This window comes from Pan troglodytes, chromosome 5 (assembly GCF_028858775.2).
Source record: "Pan troglodytes isolate AG18354 chromosome 5, NHGRI_mPanTro3-v2.0_pri, whole genome shotgun sequence".
In the NCBI taxonomy this organism is placed as follows: domain Eukaryota; kingdom Metazoa; phylum Chordata; class Mammalia; order Primates; family Hominidae; genus Pan; species Pan troglodytes.
The window spans coordinates 111,391,667-111,404,281 of record NC_072403.2 but is presented as its reverse complement, the minus strand read 5'-3'; the positions used below and the strand labels follow the sequence as shown (position 1 = coordinate 111,404,281).

General features: G+C 40.7%; 1 protein-coding gene across 11 annotated transcripts in view; it reads left to right on the top strand.

The window, feature by feature from the left end:
* The window catches only part of USP45 (ubiquitin specific peptidase 45), an 83,493-nt gene that overhangs the window by 56,612 nt on the left and 14,266 nt on the right, over positions 1-12,615 (top strand). The gene's annotated exons all lie outside the window — the stretch shown is intronic.

Sequence of the window (12,615 nt, the reverse complement as noted above, 5' to 3'; positions counted from 1 at the left end):
AGCTAAACATTGAGTACACTTGTACACAAGGGAACAAAGACACTGGGGCCTACTGGAGGGTGCAGGGTGGGAGGAGGGAGAGGATCAGAAAAAATAATATTGGATACTAGGCTTAGTACCTGGGTGAAGAAATAATCTGTATAACAAACCCCTGTGACACAAGTTTACCTTTATAACAAACCTGCACATGTACCCTGAACCTAAAATAAAAGTTGAAAAAAGAAATCTCATTGCTGTTCAAAACAAAAACAAGTCTGTGACTTATGTGCATCTGGTTAATTTTTGTGTGTCCTTCTCACCTCCCCACACTTGTACTCTATTTTCTAGCTAGACTTCCCTAATTTCTTGTTCTTTGTCTTACCTGTGGGCCTTTGAACTGTCTCTTCTGCCACGAACAGTCCCATTCTCCTCCTGTAGCCTCTGCTCAATTTCTGCATATTTCTCTGATCCACTCAATTCTGGATTAGTTCTTTTCCTCTGGCTTTCTATAGCACTGTATTTCTCCTATCATAACAAAAGTTGTACCTAACATTTGAGTTCTTAATTATGTTATGATCACTGTTTTCAGTTATTTACACCAATTATATTGAGCCAAGAGGTGGATTAAATAACATGCCTAAGATCATACAAGTAGTCTGGCAGAAATGGGGATTCAGACAGGTTAAACAAGGACCATGTTCTTAACCACGTATACTGCCCCCTGCTGACTTGAACTTATGTCTCACCATACTTCTATTGGGATGGATTGCAGGATCTGCAAACAGGAACTGAGTCTGTCCTTCTTGCCACTATGTCTTAGGTGCCTAGTTCAGTGCTTGTACATGGATGGTGTTTAGGGAGACCACTGAGCTCATACTCATGATTGCTGCCAATCGTAATAGCTGATACTGGCTGGGTGCGGTGGCTCACGCCTGTAATCCCAGCACTTTGGGAGGCCGAGGCAGGCAGATCCCGAGGTCCGGAGATGGAGACCATCCTGGCTAACACAGTGAAACCTTATCTCTACTAAAAATGCAAAAAATTAGCCGGTCATGGTGGCACACGCCTGTAATCCAGCTACTTGGGAGGTTGAGGCAGGAGAATCTCTGGAACCCAGGAGGTGGAGGTTGTAGTGAGCCGAGATTGCGCTACTGCACTCCAGCCTGGGCGACAGAGCGAGACTCCATCTCAAAATAATACTAATAGTAATAATAGCTGATACTTACGCTGCTTACTGTGGGCTACGCACTGCTCTGTGGGCTTTTCTGTAGTCTCAAAAAATAAGGATGGGAAGGGGTACTTTTATATTTCACTAGGAGTAGGAGGATAAAAGGGATAGATAGAATAGTCTCATTCAAAAGTTCCTAAGACCAGCTGATGATGAGAATCACCTGTTTATTAAAACGAATTCTCATACCCAACCTCAGACATGATTAATGGGAATTTCTTAGTGGTAATGCCTCGGATATGTATCTTTTAAAACAACAAGCCCTCTTAGGTGAGTCTGATAATCACCTGAATTTGGAAACTATTCAATCAGAAATTAGATTAATTGGATTCTGGACACAGCTATTTTTATTAGTTATATGATCTTGGACAAGTTACTAAAAACCTGTATGGGTCTATATTTTCCATTGACCATTAATTTTCTATTGGTACATAATATTTGTACATATTAGGTATATGTGATATTTTGATACATGCATAGAATGTATCGTGATCAAGTCAGGTATCGGGGAACCTGCCCCGATATTCACATAGGTTCTTTTCTATTTTCCTTAAGCATCGGCCAGCTTGAGAAATAAAGGGACAGAGTACAAAAGAGAGAAATTCTAAAGCTGGGCGTCCAGGGGAGACATCACATGTTGGTAGGTTACGTGATGCCCCACAAGCCGCAAAAACCAGCAAGTTTTTATTAGGGATTTTCAAAAGGGGAGGGAGTGTGCGAATAGGTGTAGGTCACAGACATCAAGTACTTTACAAGGTAATAGAATATCACAAGGCAAGTGGAGGCAGGGCAAGATCACAGGACCACAGGACAGAGGCGAAATTAAAATTGCTAATGAAGTTTTGGGCACCATTGTCATTGATAACATCTTATCAGGAGACAGGGTTTTGAGAGCACCCGGTCTGACCAAAATTATTAGGTGGGAATTTTCCCTTCCTAATGAGCCTGGGAGCACTATGGGAGACTGGGGTCTATTTCATCCCTGCAGTCTCGACCATAAGAGACGGCTACGCCCAGGGGGGCCATTCATAGGCCTACCCCCAGGCGCGCATTCTCTTTCTCAGGTATGTTCCTTGCTGAGAAAAAGAATTCAGCGATATTTCTCCCATTTGCTTTTGAAAGGAGAAATATGGCTCTGTTCCGCCAGCTCACCAGAGGTCAGAGTTTAAGGTTATCTCTCCTATTCCCTGAACAATTGCTGTTATTCTGTTCTTTTTTCAAGGTGCCCAGATTTCATATTGCTCAAACACACATGCTGTACAATTTGTGCAGTTAACACAATTATCACATGGTCCTGAGGCAACATACATCCTCCTCAGCTGACAGGATTAAGAGATTAAAGTAAAGACAGGCATAGGAAATCACAAGGGTATTGATTGGGGAAGTGATAAGTGTCCATGCAATCTTTATGATTTATGTTTAGAGATTGCAGTAAAGACAGGCATAAGAAATTATAAAAGTATTAATTTGGGGAACTAATAAATGTCCATGAAATCTTCACAATCCATGTTCTTCTGCCATGGCTTCAGCCGGTCCCTCCGTTTGGGGTCCCTGACTTCCTACAGTAGTCAGGGTATTTGGGATATCAGTTACCTTAAGCATTTATCATTTCTTTGCATTGAGAACATTTCAGATTTTCTCTTAGCTACCTTGAAATATATAATCTATTGTTGTTAACTGTAGTTACCATACTGTTCTATGGAACATTAGAACTATTCCTTCTAACTCTGTCTTTGTACTCACTAACATACCTCTCTTTTTAGCTTCTCCACTACACCCCCACTCACTCTTTTCTAAGCCTCTGATATCTATCATTCTACTCTCTACTTTCATGAGATCAACTTTTTTTTTTTTTTTTTTTTTTTTTTTTTCCGAGACAGAGTCTCGCTCTGTTGCCCAGGCTGGAGTACAGTGGCGTGATCTTGGCTCACTGCAAGCTCTGCCTCCCAGGTTCATGCCATTCTCCTGCCTCAGCCTCCCAAGTAGCCGGGACTACAGGTGCCCGCCATCAAGCCCGGTTAATTTTTGTATTTTCAGTAGAGACAGGGTTTCACCTTGTTAGCCAGGATGGTCTCCATCTCCTGACCTCATGATCCACCCACCTCAGTCTCCCAAAGTGCTGGGATTACAGGCGTGAGCCACTGCGCCTGCCCCAGCTTTTTTTTTTTTTTTTTTTTTTTTAAGCTCTCACATAAGAGTGAGAACATGGGATATTTGCCTTTCTGTGCCTAGCTTGCCTTACTTAACATAATGACCTCCAGTTCAATCCATGTTGATGCAAATGACAGGATTTCATTCCTTTTAGGGCTGAAGAGTATTCCATTATGGATATATACTACATTTTCTTTATCCATTCATCTACTGATGGACACTTAGATTGATTCCATTTCTTGGCTATTGTGAATAGCACTGCAGTAAACATGGGGGTGCAAGTATCCTTTTGATACACTGGTTTTCTTTTCTTTGGATAAATGTCTAGTAGTGGGATTGCTGGATCTTATGGTAGTTATATTTTAGTTTGTTGTTGTTGTTGTTGTTGTTGTTGTTGTTGTTTGAGACAGAGTCTTGCTCCATCGCCCAGGCTGAAGTGCTGTGGCACAGTCTCAGCTCACTGCAACCTCTTCCTCCTGGGTTCAAGTGATTCTCATGCCTCAGCCTCCATCTCCCAAGTAGCTGGGACTACAGGCGTGTGCCACCACGCCCAGCTAATTTTTGTATTTTTATTAGAGACAGGGTTTCACCATGTTCCCCAGGCTGGTCTCAAACTCCTGACCTCAAGTGATGTACCCACCTCAGTCTCCCAAAGTGCTGGGATTACAGGTGTGAGCCATCGCACCCAGCCCTATTTTAGTTTTTTGAGAAATCTCCATACTGTTGTGGTTTTTTTTGTTTTTTTGTTTTTTGTTTTTTTGAGATGGAGTGTCGCTCTGTCACCTGGGCTGGAGTGCAGTGGTGTGATCTTGGCTCACTGCAACCTCTGCCTCCCAGGTTCAAGTGATTCTCCTGCCTCAGCCTCCCGAGTAGCTGGCATTACAGGCACCTGCCATCACACCGGGCTTATTTTTTTGTATTTTTGGTAGAGACAGGGTTTTCACCATGTTGGCCAGGATGGTCTTGAACTCCTGACCTCGTGATCCACCTCCCTTGGCCTCCCAAAGTGCTGAGATCACAGGCATAAGCCACCGCACCCAGCCATCTCCATACTGTTTTCTATGATGGCTGTACTAATTACATTCCCACCAACCGTGTTTCAGACTCCTTTTCTCCACATTCTTGAAGGCATCTTATTATTTGTCTTTTTTGATAATAACCATTCAACTGGGGTAAAATGATATTTCATTGTGGTTTTAATCTGCATTTCTCGGATGATTAGGGATGTTGAGCATTTTTTTCGTATACCTCTTGGCCATTTGGATGTCTTCTTTTGGGAAATGTCTAACATTAGTTCCTTATAGGATGAAGAGTTTGCAGATATTTTCTCCCATTCAACAGGAGGTCTCTTCATTCTGTTGATTGTTTCCTTTTCTGTGCAGAAGCTTTTTACAGTGTAGTCCCATTTGTTTTTGTTGCCTGTGCTTTTGAGGTCTCCATAAAATCATTACCTAGACTAATGTCCTGAGTGTTTCTCCTATGTTTTCTTCTTGTAGTTTTATATTCTAGATTTTACATTTAAGTCTTTTATCTATCTTGAGTTGATTTTTGTATATGGTGAGAGATAACGTTCTAGTTGTATTCTTCTGCATATGGATAACCAGTTTTCCCAGTACCATTTGTTGAAGAGGGCGTCCTTCCCCCAGTGTTTGTTCTTGGCCCCTTTTTCAGAAATCAGTTTGCTGTAAGTATGTGGATTTCTTTATTCTGTTGCATTGGTCTATGTGTCTGTTTTTATACCATGACCATACTGTTTTGGTTACTGTAGTCTTGTACATTTTGAAGTCAGGTAGTGTGAGGCTTCCAGCTTTGTCACTTTTGCCCAGGATTGCTTTAGTGATTCTGGCTCTTTTTTGGTTCTATACAAATTTTTTTCTTTTTTTAGATGGAGTTTCACTCTTGTTGCCAAGGCCAGAGTGCCACTGTCAGAGGTGCAATGTCAGCTCACTGCAGTCTCTGCCTCCCAGGTTCAGGCAATTCTTCTGCCTCAGCCTCCCAAGTAGCTGGGATTACAGGTGCCTGCTACCATGCCTGGCTAATTTTTTGTATTTTTAGTAGAGATGGGGTTTCACCGTGCTGGCCAGACTGGTCTCAAATTCTTGGCCTTAGTTGATCCACCTACCTCAGGCTCCCAAAGTGCTGGGATTACAGGCATGAGCCACTGTACCCAGCCAGGTTCCATACATATTTTAGGATTGTTTTTTCTTTTTATGTGAAAAACGTCATTGGAATTTTGATAGGAATTCATGGAGTCTATAGATTGCTTTGGGTAGCATAGTCATTTTAATATTTTCCTGATCCCTGAGCATGGGATGCTTTTTCGTTTGTGTCTCCTTCAGTTTCTTTCATCAGTATTTTATAGTTTTCCTTGTGGAGGTCTTTCACCTCCTCAGTTAAATTATTCCTAGGTGGAATTTTTTTTCTTTTGTAGCCATTGTAAACAGGATTGCTTCGTTGATTTTTTTTTTCCAGCTACTTTGTTGTTAGTGTATAGAAACGCTTCTGATTTTCGTATGTTGATTTTGCATTCAACAACTTTACTGAATTTGTTTATCAGTTCTAAGATTTTTTTGTTGAAGTCTTTAGGTTTTCCTATATGTAAGATTATGTCGTCTGTGAAGAGGAACAATTTGACTTCTTTTCCAATTTGGATGCCTTTTATGTTTTGTTTTTTTTTCTTTTTTAAGTTCTAGGGTACATGTGCACAACGTGCAGGTTTGTTACATATGTATACATGTGCCATGTTGGTGTGCTGCACCCATTGACTCGCCATTTACATTAGGTATATCTCCTAATGCTTTCCCTCCCTGCTCCCCCCACCCCACAACAGGCCCCTGTGTGTGATCTTCCCCTTCCTGTGTCCAAGTGTTCTCATTGTTCAATTCCCACCTATGAGTGAGAACATGCAGTGTTTGGTTTTTTGTTCTTGTGATAGTTTGCTGATAATGATGGTTTCCAGCTTCATCCGTGTCCCTACAAAGGACATGAACTCATCCTTTTTTATGGCTGCATAGTATTCCATGGTGTATATGTGCCACATTTTCTTAATCCAGTCTATCATTGATGGACATTTGGGTTGGTTCCAAGTCTTTGCTATTGTGAATAGTGCCACAATAAACATACGTGTGCATGTGCCTTTAAGGCAGCATGATTTATAATCTTTTGGGTATATACCCAATAATGGGATGGCTGGGTTAAATGGTATTTCTAGTTCTAGATCCTTGAGGAATCGCCACACTGTCTTCCACAATGGTTGAACTAGTTTACAGTCCCACCAACAGTGTAAAAGTGTTCCTATTTCTCCACATCCTCTCCAGCACCTGTTGTTTCCTGACTTTTTAATGATCACCATTCTAACTGGTGTGAGATGGTATCTCACTGTGGTTTTGATTTGCTTTTCTCTGATGGCCAGTGATGATGAGCATTTTTTTCATGTGTCTGTTGGCTGCATAAATGTCTTCTTTTGAGAAGTGTCTGTTCATATCCTTTGCCCACTTTTTGATGGGGTTGTTTTTTTCTTGTAAATTTGTTTGAGTTCTTTGTAGATTCTGGATATTTGCCCTTTGTCACATGAGTAGGTTGCAAAATTTTCTCCCATTCTGTAGGTTGCCTGTTCACTCTGATGGTAGTTTCTTTTCATGTGCAGAAGCTCCTTAGTTTAATTAGATCCCATTTGTCAATTTTGGCTTTTGTTGCCTTTGCTTTTGGTGTTTTAGACATGAAGTCCTTGCCCATGCCTATGTCCTGAATGGTATTGCCTAGGTTTTCTTCTAGGGTTTTTATGGTTTTAGCTCTAACATGTAAGTCTTTGATCCATCTTGAATTAATTTTTATATAAGGTGTAAGGAAGGGATCCATTTTCAGCTTTCTACATATGGCTATCCAGTTTTCCCAGCACCATTTATTAAATAGGGAATCCTTTCCCCATTTCTTGTTTTTGTCAGGTTTGTCAAAGATCAGATGGTTGTAAATGTGTGGTATTATTTCTGCGGGTTCTGTTCTGTTCCATTGGTCTATATCTCTGTTTTGGTACCAGTACTATGCTGTTTTGGTTACTATAGCCTTGTAGTATAGTTTGAAGTCAGGTAGCCTGATGCCTCCAGCTTTGTTCTTTTGGCTTAGGATTGTCTTGGAAATGCAGGCTCTTTTTGGTCCCATATGAACTTTAAAGTAGTTTTTTCCAATTCTGTGAAGAAAGTCATTGGTAGCTTGATGGGGATGGCATTGAATCTATAAATTACCTTGGGCAGTATGGCCATTTTCACAATATTGATTCTTCCTATCCATGAGCATGGAAGGTTCTTCCATTTGTTTCTGTCCTCTTTTATTTTGTTGAGCAGTGGTTTGTAGTTCTCCTTGAAGAGGTCCTTCACATCCCTTGTAAGTTGGATTCCTAGGTATTTTATTCTCTTTGAAGCAATTGTGAATGGGAGTTCACTCATGATTTGGCTCTCTATTATTGGTGTATAAGAATGCTTGTGATTTTTGCACATTGATTTTGTATCCTGAGACTTTGCTGAAGTTGCTTATCAGCTTAAGGAGATTTTGGGTTGAGATGATGGGGTTTTCTAAATATACAGTCATGTCATCTGCAAACAGGGACAATTTGCCTTCCTCTTTTCCTAATTGAATACCCTTTATTTATTTCTCCTGCCTGATTGCCGTGGCCAGAACTTCCAACACTTGTTAAATAGGAGTGGTGAGAGAGGGCATCCCTGTCTTGTGCCAGTTTTCAAAGGGAATGCTTCCAGTTTTTGCCCATTCAGTATGATATTGGCTGTGGGTTTGTCATAGATAGCTCTTATTATTTTGAGATATGTCCCATCAGTACCTAATTTATTGAGAGTTTTTAGCATTAAGGGCTGTTGAATTTTGTCAAAGGCCTTTTCTGCATCTTTTGAGATAATCATGTGGTTTTTGTCTTTGGTTCTGTTTATATGATGGATTACGTTTATTGATTTGCATATGTTGAACCAGCCTTGCATCCCAGGGATGAAGCCCACTTGATCATGGTGGATAAGCTTTTTGATGTGCTGCTGGATTTGGTTTGCCAGTATTTTATTGAGGATTTTTGCATCGATGTTCATCAGGGATATTGGTCTAAAATTCTCTTTTTTTGTTGTGTCTCTGCCAGGTTTTGGTATCAGGATGATGCTGGCCTCATAAAATGAGTTAGGAAAGATTCCCTCTTTTTCTATCGATTAGAATAGTTTCAGAAGGAATGGTACCAGCTCCTCCTTGTACCTCTGGTAGAATTCGGCTGTGAATCCGTCTGGTCCTCGACTTTTTTTGATTGGTAGGCTATTAATTATTGCCTCTATTTCAGAGCCTGTTATTGATCTATTCAGGGATTCAAGTTCTTCCTGGTTTAGTCTTGGGAGGGTGTATGTGTGGAGGAATTTATCCATTTCTTCTAGGTTTTCTAGTTTATTTGCGTAGAGGTGTTTATAGTATTCTCTGACGGTAGTTTGTATTTCTGTGGGATCAGTGGTGACATCCCCTTTATCACTTTTTATTGTGCCTATTTGATTCTTCTCTCTCTTCTTCTTTATTAGTCTTGCTAGTGGTTTATCGATTTTGTTGATCTTTTCAAAAAACCAGCTCCTGGATTCATTGATTTTTTGAAGGGCTTTTTTTTGTGTCTCTATCTCTTTCAGTTCTGCTCTGATCTTAGTTATTTCTTGCCTTCTGCTAGCTTTTGAATTTGTTTGCTCTTGCTTCTCTAGTTCTTTTAATTGTGATGTTAGGGTGTCAATTTTAGATCTTTCCTGCTTTCTCTTGTGGGCATTTAGTACTATAAATTTCCCTCTACACACGGCTTTAAATGTGTCCCATAGATTCTGGTATGTTGTGTCTTTGTTCTCATTGGTTTCAAAGAGCATCTTTATTTCTGCCTTCATTTCGTTATGTACCCAGTAGTCATTCAGGAGCAGGTTGTTCAGTTTCCATGTAGTTGAGCGGTTTTGAATGAGTTTGTTAATCCTGAGTTCTAGTTTGATTGCACTGTGGTCTGAGAGACAATTTGTTATAATTTCTGTTCTTTTACATTTGCTGAGGAGTGCTTGACTTCCAATTGTGTGGTCAATTTTGGAATAAGTGTGATGTGCTGAGAAGAATGTATATTCTGTTGATTTGGGGTGGAGAGTTCTGTTCATGTCTACTAGGTCCACTTGATGCAAAGCTGAGTTCAATTCCTGGCTATCCTTGTTAACTTTCTGTCTCATTGATCTGTCTAATGTTGACAGTGGGGTGTTAAAGTCTCCCATTATTATTGTGTGGGAGTCTAAGTTTCTTTGTAGGTCTCTGGGGACTTGCTTTATGAATGTGGGTGCTCCTGTATTGGGTGCTCCTGTATTGGGTGCATATATATTTAGGATAGTTAGCTCTTCTTGTTGAATTGATCCCTTTACCATTATGTAATGACCTTCTTTCTCTTTTCATCTTTGTTGTTTTAAAGCCTGTTTTATCAGAGACTAAGATTGCAACCCCTGCCTTTTTTTGTTTTCCATTTGCTTGGTAGATCTTCCTCCATCCTTTTATTTTGAGTCTATGTGTGTCTCTGCACATGAGATGGGTCTCCTGAATACAGCACACTGATGGGTCTTGACTCTTTATGCAATTTGCCAGTCTGTATCTTTTAATTGGAGCATTTAGCCCATGTACATTTAAGGTTAATATTGTTATGTGTGAATCTGATCCTGTCATGATGTTAGCTGGTTATTTTGCTCGTTAGTTGATGCCGTTTCTTCCTAGCATCGATGGTCTTTACAGTTTGGCATGTTTTTGCAGTGCCTAGTACTGGTTGTTCCTTTCCATGTTTAGTGCTTCCTTCAGGAGCTCTTGTAGGGCAGGTCTGGTGGTGACACAATCTCTCAGCATTTGCTTGTCTGTAAAGGATTTTATTTCTCGTTCACTTATGAAGCTTAGTTGGGCTGGATATGAAATTCTGGGGTGAAAATTCTTTTAAGAATGTTGACTATTGGCCCCCAATCTCTTCTGGCTTGTAGAGTTTCTGCCAAGAGATCTGCTGTTAGTCTGATGGGTTTCCCTTTGCGGGTAACCCGACCTTTCTCTCTGGCTGCCCTTAACATTTTTTCCTTCATTTCAACTTTGGTGAATCTGACAATTATGTGTTTTGGAGTTGCTCTTCTCAAGGAGTATCTTTGTGGCGTTTTCTGTATTTGCTGAATTTGAATGTTGGCCTGCCTTGCTATGTTGGGGAAGTTCTCCTGGATAATATCCTGCAGAGTGTTTTCCATTCTCCCTGTCACTTTCAGGTACAGCAATCAGACATAGATTTGGTCTTTTCACATATTCCCATATTTCTTGGAGGCTTTCTTTTTACTCTTTTTTCTCTAAACTTCTTGCTTCATTTCATTCATTTGATCTTCAATCACTGATATCCTTTCTTGCAGTTGATCAAATCGGCTACTGAAGCTTGTGCATTTGTCACGTAGTTCTCGTGTCATGGTTTTCAGCTCAATCAGGTCATTTGAGGACTTCTCTACACTGATTATTCTAGTCAGCCCTTTGTCTAATCTTTTTTTCAAGGTTTTTAACTTATTTGCATTGGGTTCGAACTTCCTCATTTAGCTAGGAGAAGTTTGATCATCTGAAGCCTTCTTCTCTCAACTCGTCAAAGTCATTCTCCGTCCAGCTTTGTTCCGTTGCTGGCGAGGAGCTGTGTTCCTTTGGAAGGGGAGAGGCGCTCTGATTTTTAGAATTTTCAGCTTTTCTGCTCTGTTTTTTCCCCATCTTTGTGGTTTTATCTACCTTTGGTCTTTGATGATGGTGACTGACAGATGGGGTTTTGGTGTGGATGTCCTGTTTGTTAGTTTTCCTTCTAACAGTCAGGACCCTCAGCTGCAGGTCTGTTGGAGTTTGCTGGAGGTCCACTCCAGACCCTGTTTGCCTGGATATCAGCAGGGGAGGCTGCAGAACAGCGAATATTGCTGAATAGCAAATGTTGCTACCTGATCGTTCCTCTGGAAGCTTTGTCTCAGATGGGTACCCGGCCGTGTGAGGTGTCAGTGTGCCCCTACTGGGGGTGCCTCCCAGTTAGGCTACTCGGAGGTCAGGGACCCACTTGAGGAGGCAGTCTGTCCGTTCTCAGATCTCAAACTCTGTGCTGCGAGAACCACTACTCTCTTCAAAGCTGTCAGACAGGGACATTCAAGTCTGCAGGGTTTTCTGCTGCCTTTTGTTGGGCTGTGCCCTGACCCCAGAGGTGGAGTCTACAGAGGCAGGCAGGCCTCCTTGAGCTGCGGTGGGCTCCACCCAGTTCAAGCTTCCTGGCCAGCCACTTTGTTTACCAACTGTTAGTATTATATGTATAATAGGAAAGTTTGTTTCCAAAAAAAAGTACTATATAAATTCAGCGGAGTGGAACTTGTTGGCTAATGTTATTTTTCCTGATTTTGAAGATAAAAAAAATTGAGGCAAGACACTTTTTATAACTTAATCATCTTCTTCCCCTGAATAACTAAAACTGAGTATCAATTACTCATGATAGTCTTTTCTTTATTTTTTGTCTTGACCCTTCAGCCAAGGTATAGGAAAAGAAAAATGTACTTCAAGCCATCAGCTGTGTGGAAACTTTAGTGAAACATTTCAGGTAGCTTAAAATTTTTAATTAGTTGATTCCCCCCTTCCCAAACTTAGGTTATTTTTTTCCCGTAATTTTCTTCCAGATCTATGGCAACCAAGCAACACTGTGTCATAATAGTTTATAGTTTACTTTTGTTACTTTTTAATTTGTTTAAAAAACAGATACATTTTCAGTGTTTAAAAATGAACAAGTATGGAAAGGCTTATACAGTAACTGAAAAGTCTCCTTTGGGAAGCCAAGGTGGGAGGATTGCTTGAGGTCAGGAGTTCAAAACCAGCCTAAGCAACATGGCGAGACTTTATCTCTACAAAAAATTAAAAAATTAGCCAGGTATGGTGGTACATACTTGTAGTAGTAACTACATGGGAGGCTGAGGTGGGAGGATCACTTGAGTCCGAGAGTTTGAGGCTGCAGTGAGCTGTGATTGTGCCACTGCACTCTAGCCTGGGCAACAGAGCAAGACGCTGTCTCTAAAAGAGATTTTTTTTTTTAAAGAAAAAAGTCTCCCTCATAGCCCTGTTCTACAAAAGTCCTATTTCCTTCCCCACAAATAGCCTCTGTTACACTGTTGTTTCTTGTGTGAAGATTTACTTTTAAAATAGAACTATTTTTTAGTATATCTTCTAGTGATCTTAGTTTCAGTAGGCTT